Source organism: Bos taurus, unplaced genomic scaffold, assembly GCF_002263795.3.
Source record: "Bos taurus isolate L1 Dominette 01449 registration number 42190680 breed Hereford unplaced genomic scaffold, ARS-UCD2.0 Leftover_ScbfJmS_2364, whole genome shotgun sequence".
NCBI classification, from domain to species: domain Eukaryota; kingdom Metazoa; phylum Chordata; class Mammalia; order Artiodactyla; family Bovidae; genus Bos; species Bos taurus.
This window is the reverse complement of record NW_020191436.1, coordinates 15,492-22,012: the sequence shown is the minus strand read 5'-3', so window position 1 is coordinate 22,012 and position 6,521 is coordinate 15,492. Positions and strand designations below refer to the sequence as shown.

Sequence of the window (6,521 nt, the reverse complement as noted above, 5' to 3'; positions counted from 1 at the left end):
TTAGCAAGGGAGTATATACTTTTTAAATTAGTTTCTACATAAATCAAAAGAATGTCTCAAGTTTGAAAGGTTTACCAGACCCACTCCCACAATTAGCATTTTAGGATAACAGGATTAGAATTTAACAGAAAGATCCTACCAGACCCATTCCCATAATATACATTCTAAGATATCAGGATTAATCAGAAGGTTTTCAGGAAGGAGAAACTGTCCTCAAGCAGGATACATTGTTGATATATCCCTAGTACAGAGTTTAAGTGGCTCAGATGGGAAAGCATCTGCCTACAATGTGGGAGACCCGGGCTGGATCCCTGGCTTGGGAAGATCCCTGGAGAAGGAAACAGCAACCCACTCCATACTCTTGCCTGGAAAATCCCATGGACAAAGGAGCCTGGTAGGTACAGTCCATAGGGTTGCAGAGTCAGGCATGACCGAGCAACTTTACTTTCTTTCACAGAGTTTAAACTGAGTTGTGTAATCGTCAGTTCTGGGCCTAAAGAAAGAAAGAAACAAAAACAAAAACAAATGTTTTAAGTGACTAAGACTAAGGAATGTAGAGAAGAAAAAAAAAAGATGTTTGTCCTTTCCTCCTCCTTGAGAACTCCAGACCCCCTCCTTCAGCTTCCCTGGGCTTCTTATCAACCTGCTAGGAATTGACTCTCTCACTTTGAGCACCTCTTCAGCCTGTGAGCTCCATGAGAACATCAGGCCAGAAAGATAAAAGACCTTGAGTAAATGTTATGATGACTGAAGAGCTGTACAGATAAAATGACTAAACAGAGTCCATGTGAAGGTTACATTCACTGAAGATTAGCTTTTTCTTCCTCCTCCCTCCCTCTTTCCAGAACAGAAGTTCAAGGGACCTTATATCACCCTCACCTCATATGGAACTCCAGTGGTCTGGGTGAGTTTTATCTTTTCTCTATTTGTACACTGGAAGACATTTCATGACTGTACCCCTCAAAACTGAGAAAATTACTGCTTGAGGGGCAGGGACCCTCCATGTTGTCTAAGTCAAAAGAGAACAATATGTGAACACAGAATATTGGATGACTGGGCCCCTGGGCAGCTGGAAGGAGGGAGACAAAGGCAGAGGGGTGTTGTTTCCACCTCCCTCCTCCCAACATGACACATTTGTCCTCTTTTTACTTAATCAATCTGATCTGATTATCTGGAGATTGACATGTCTGCTGGTAGATGGTGTGGTCTTAGGTCACAGCATTAAAGGCCACCAGCCATCAGTTCTGAGCTGTTTGCAAGACCTAGGACAAGTCTTCAGCGTCTTAGATCTGCTGTTTATCCTAAGCATTGACAGCGGGTACTACCTATGTGAGGGTCCAGAGGCAGAGGCATCGGCACTTGGGATTGGTCACTGGGAAAGGCTGCAGCCCTGTGAAGGCTGCCCCTAGAACCCCACCTGGAACACGAGTGGTACGTGGAATATCTGGATGAAGCAGTGAAGATGTCAGCAAGAGACACTCAGTTGGTGCCAGGACAGCATTGAATTAGAAGCACTGGGCTTTTCTCCACTCACTTCCAGAGGGTCAGGCCCTATTGCCACTGGCCACATACCCTGAGTGATAACCATCTCCCTGGGAACTCCAAGTCACAGCCTGATGGCTGGCCTCCACAGGGCTGAAGGATGTGTCAGGAGCGGTTTGTCCCACAGATGCTGGGCACTCCAGGGCTCTGACAGGGGCTGGTGAGGCTGGCATGCAGGGCCCCAAGCAAGAGTATTGGGGTGCCTGGTTGGAGCTGCCATCATCTAGGGCCATAGCACCATGAAGGCCCCTGGTAATTTCTGAGCTCAGAAGCTAAGCAAGGTTGAGCCTGATTAGTACTTGGTTGCAAGACCAGCTGGAAAGACCAGGTGCCTGTGGACTTTCCCGCTTGTCTCTTCTTTCATCTCTCTCACCCTTGTCCACCACCCCCTCTGCTGGCACAGATGGGCTCTCCTTTGCCATTGGAGGTGCACCTATTGTTGAGTCTTGGCCTGGGTGGTGTGTGCGGGGTTCTGACAATGGGCAGCACAGTTGTGCTGGCGTCTCTGTGCTTGCTGGCTGCTCTGGGTTGGTGGGCAGGTTGAGTGCCTACAGGAAGGCAGTACTTTATGCCATGGAACTGTCTGCATAAAATGGTTCTAATGGTGACATTGGACCTCTGTGTATTTTCCACATTAAAAAAACTGTAGCATGTCTCTGTGTGTGTGTGTGTGCGTGTGTTAAAGACTTAGGAAAATTCTGAAGTCAAACAAAAAATTGGATCACATGATAAAATATGAATAAGCTTCAAAAACATGACACTGTGTAAGAAACTGGACCTAAATGGCCACAGTTGTACAAACCCATGTGCTTGAAATACACGGAATAGGAAATTCTATAAGGATGAAAGAGTGAGGAATGTGGAATTTAAAGTGACTGATTAAGGAACACTAGGTGTCTTTGTAGGGAGATAAAATATAAAATATTCTGGATCAGATAGTGATGATGGCTACACAACTATATAAATAGGCAATCACTAAAATACAGTGCTCAAAGGAGAATTTTTTGGTATATGATATATATCTCAACTTAAAATGATTAATTTGATTTTTTTTTCAAAAATAACAAAACCCACATATTATCCTCAGTGCTTTATGTGGTTCTCACTCTAAGCTCTGTAGACATAAACAAAGGTGCCTGTGTCTGTGTGTGCGTGCTCAGTCATGTTTGACTCGTGACCCCATGGCCTGCAGAAGGCCATGCTCCTCTGTTCATGGAATTTTCCAGGCAAGAATACTGGAGTGGGTGGCCGTTTCCTACTCCAGGACATTTTCCTGATCCTTCACTGTTTCTTCAGAATTTGTCTCCAGAGCAAGGAGTCAGCCAGCACCACTCACCTAGGCTGAGACTCAGGGCACACACAGGAGTGGGGACGCACTCTGGTGGGAAAGAGGGAAAGTGTGTCCTGCTCAGAGTGTGTAATGTGGGGAAGCCAGAGACAGGCTGGCAGGAAGAGGGCCATCCCAGGTGACTGATTAGATGAGATTTGGCTTCCCCCATTTGGTACTAAATTGAAAGGAAGAAAAATAAGGAAGGTGACAGTCACTGACCACGCACTGAATCCTGGAGCCCATTGCTGCAGGGGCTGGGGTCTGGTTTTCCAGGTCGGTTGCTGCAGGGCAGGGCCTCGTGGCTAGAAGGAGAGGTTCCCCAACTTCCCAGTGTGTTAAGAAAGTTCTTCACTTCAACATCCTTCTCTGGTCGTCTTCAATTGGATACTCTGTGGATAAACTTGAAACAGTGTTTCTTAAATTAACTGCAAACAAAGGTAATAATTACGTTATTGTTGAGTAACAATGATAATGGTGATTTTCATTATAATTAATTTCAAGATTTCTCATTGAATACCTACATTACAGTACAGATGGTAGCAAAAATCCCCACAACCTGTCGGGCCATCTGGTCGACCTCGCCACAGCGGCCACCAATCTGTCGGCTTTGTGATCCTCACACAGACGTATCCGCGTCTCACACCCACGAAACACAGCGCCTCCACACGGACACCATCCTTTCTACTTCCGAGCCCGAGGAGAACAGAAGGGACTCCTGGCGCCCCTCTAATAGATGCAGCCGGACCCGCAGGAAATCCGTCTGCTGAGTCCTGAGCACGTCACCGGGAACCGTGGCCGCCTGGGAGCAGCGTCAGCGCCGGGAAGGCAGCGGGACGACCGTTCCCCCAAGGAGGCAAGGAAGCGCTTCCGGCGCACTTCGGGGAGGAGGACGGGCGGCCCGTGGTCCCTTGCGGTGCCTCCTGTTCTGGACACCAGGGCCGGCCGTCTCCGGGGAGAGGACACACGTTTGTGAATCGGGACTATCGGGGTCCATGGGGGAGGCTGGGAAGACTGGACATGTCTGCGTGCGTCCGTGTGGTCCGCACCTCCGGGCGAGTGGGAAACATGGAGAAGGTGTAACCCCGCGGACGCCGGCGCCGTGACCTTTCCTGCTCGTGCTCAGCTGCCCCAGCGGTGCCCGCGGGCAGAAGGGGCCTCGCGGCGCTCTGGTCCACCCGGCCGGGCAGCGACACCGACCGCCGCCGCCCGCCCAGGCCGCGGACCTGCAGCTCGAATCTCCGGCGACAGCAGGCTCTTCCCGGGTCTCATGGCACCGGGAGCGTTGCCGCTGTCACCCCCGGCCTCTGGAGCTCTGCCCCGGGCTCGGCGGCCGAACCTTCGCGGGAGTCGCCAACGTTCCCCGGGAAGGGACCGGCTCACGGCGTCCTTTGGGTGGCTCCCGACGGGCGGCGCACACGGCCCCCGGCGGACCCCGAACGCCGGGCCACCCTGACGCCCCGCTTGTCCCGGGCGTTCGCCTGGGAGCCGGCTCCCGGCCCGGCAGGGCGCGGAGACCCAGACACCAGACGGGAGGGCGGGAGCTGGGAAGACCTCCCCGGGCAGCTGCGGGAGAAGGCGCGCTCCTCAGCGATTCCCGAGGCTCGAGGCTCGGACCCAGGCGGCCCAGAGGGCAGGTCCCTGCTCCCAGGCGGACTTAGGAATTTAGTGAAACTTAGATTCTGTGGACTGTAAAACTGAAACCATGAAAGGACGGGGTAAAAACATATATGAATGATTTTTATTCTGTGGAGTAGAAAGATTGGAATCATGATACAACATTAAAAAAAAAACAACAGTCTCTTCAGAAGCCATCAAATAAATGAATGATAAACAGTCATAAATCCACATTTCATATTCTACACGGAAGGTCCAATGATAACAACTCAGCGTGGGAGGAATATTTGTGCAAATACTTGTGTACTAAGATTATTGATATTAGTATCACTCAGTATAAAAACAGAACATTCAGGAAACAGCCATTAAGAGGTATCTGGGAAGGAAATTTGTATCGGTACTGACCTGGAAAGATCTGTATAATGAATTGTTGGATAAAAGTAGCCAAGTTATAGGATTTCCACTGGTGCTAAAAGAAAAATATACACATTGGTACATTTATCTTTTATCCATGAACTAAGATGGAAAGGCATATGAATTAGAACAGCTAAAGCAGTTTTATAAAAAGAATACAAGCTTTCCCATAGCTTGGCACCTGGTGCCAGAAAGAAGTGTCTTCAGAAATCAAAAGGAACCACACCGCCTGCTTTTCTGCCCCCTCCTCCTCCTGTAACCTCCAGGCAGGCAGCTGGCATCCTAGCCCCTTAAAGTCACTGCTCCACTCAGACAGACGCAGATCCAAGGAGGGGTTGGTATGACCTTGGCTGTGCAGACTTGGGCTCCTCAGCCTCTTGCCTCATCCTGGGAGCCCCCAGCCAGTCAGTCATCACCCCAGACTTCCCCACCAGAGGCTACTGGCCCCACTCTGCAGGGGGCAGCCCTTGTCTCTATGAGCTCTGAGCTGTTTTCCCAAAGGAAGGATTTTCCCTTTGCACCACAGGTATGAAGCAAGGGGATAACTGACTTTTTGCACCTGGACCTATCGTACACTTTGTCCTCACATCTGGCCCCTATTATCCCCATGAGGGTAAAAGAAGACCATTGCCTTTATATAGGAGGTGTGAGTCAATGGGACTCCTGAGCTTTTACATCTGGACCTTTCATGCACATTTGGTATGCACTCAGCTCCTGAAGACACAAGACAGAGACAGGGTTATGCCTCTTAGTGTGGTGTGGCCATTGATTTCATGAAATATCCAGGGTCTCTAAGCAACACCAGGGTGGTAAGAATAAAGAAGCAGCATGCAATCATTCAAGCCACACACACAGACACACACACAGGAGAGGCTATAGAATCCACCTGATCCTAAGGGAAAATGCAACTCTGGAATCAACCATGTCAATGTGTCTTGCAGAAGTAAGATCATCTAAATGACTTGATTCTTTAATAAAATTTCAATTATCAATAAATATTTGTCATCCTTGTGTTTATTCTGAGATTACTGAGAGTAACGTGACCAGTTTTACATTTACTTTAAAAATATTTATTTCATGGGGCAAAATTTAATAAAACTTTACCTTTCTTCAAGCAAAACTCCATCATACAGTATTTAAAAAAAATACTACTTTCCAGAGCGAGAGCTGGCAAGTTTTTCTAAAGAGCAGATAGTAAATATTTTAGACTGTCATATGACTTCTGCTGCATCTACTCAATTCTGTTATTGCAGCAGGAAAGCAGTCTTAGATATCTTTATAGACACTTAAATTTGGCAGTCATATAATTCATAGGTCTCAAAAAACTTTATAACATTTTAAATAATAAAAACCATTCTCAGCTTGTAGGTCCAACCAGCACAGGTTGTGGTAGAATTTGACCCAGGGGATGCAGGATGCTATGGCCTGATCTATAAAACCACAGTGGAACTGTGAGAGGAAGCATGCTGACTGAAACTGCCCACCCTGGCCAGGAACCACAGTAACCATTTGCATGAGTTGTTTTATGACAGGAGGTCCTGGTAAGGAACACGGAACTAATAAGCCACCACCAACCAAAAGAGTTCAGGAAAGGTCAAAAGGACACACCACGTGTCCGACC

At 48.3% G+C, this 6,521-nt stretch overlaps 1 long non-coding RNA gene across 3 annotated transcripts; it reads right to left on the bottom strand.

The window, feature by feature from the left end:
• Positions 1–403: 403 nt before the first annotated feature.
• Positions 404–4,221, bottom strand: LOC112445665 (uncharacterized). Of its 3 annotated transcripts, none has more exons than XR_009493728.1 (3): positions 3,394–4,221; positions 3,092–3,297; positions 404–493 (listed from the first exon to the last, which is right to left on the bottom strand). It is a non-coding gene; the product is annotated as an uncharacterized lncRNA (long non-coding RNA). The 3 variants fall into 3 exon arrangements; XR_009493729.1 differs by having other exon boundaries at positions 3,092–3,272; XR_003033743.2 differs by having other exon boundaries at positions 3,429–4,221.
• Between the last annotated feature and the right edge of the window lie 2,300 nt (positions 4,222–6,521).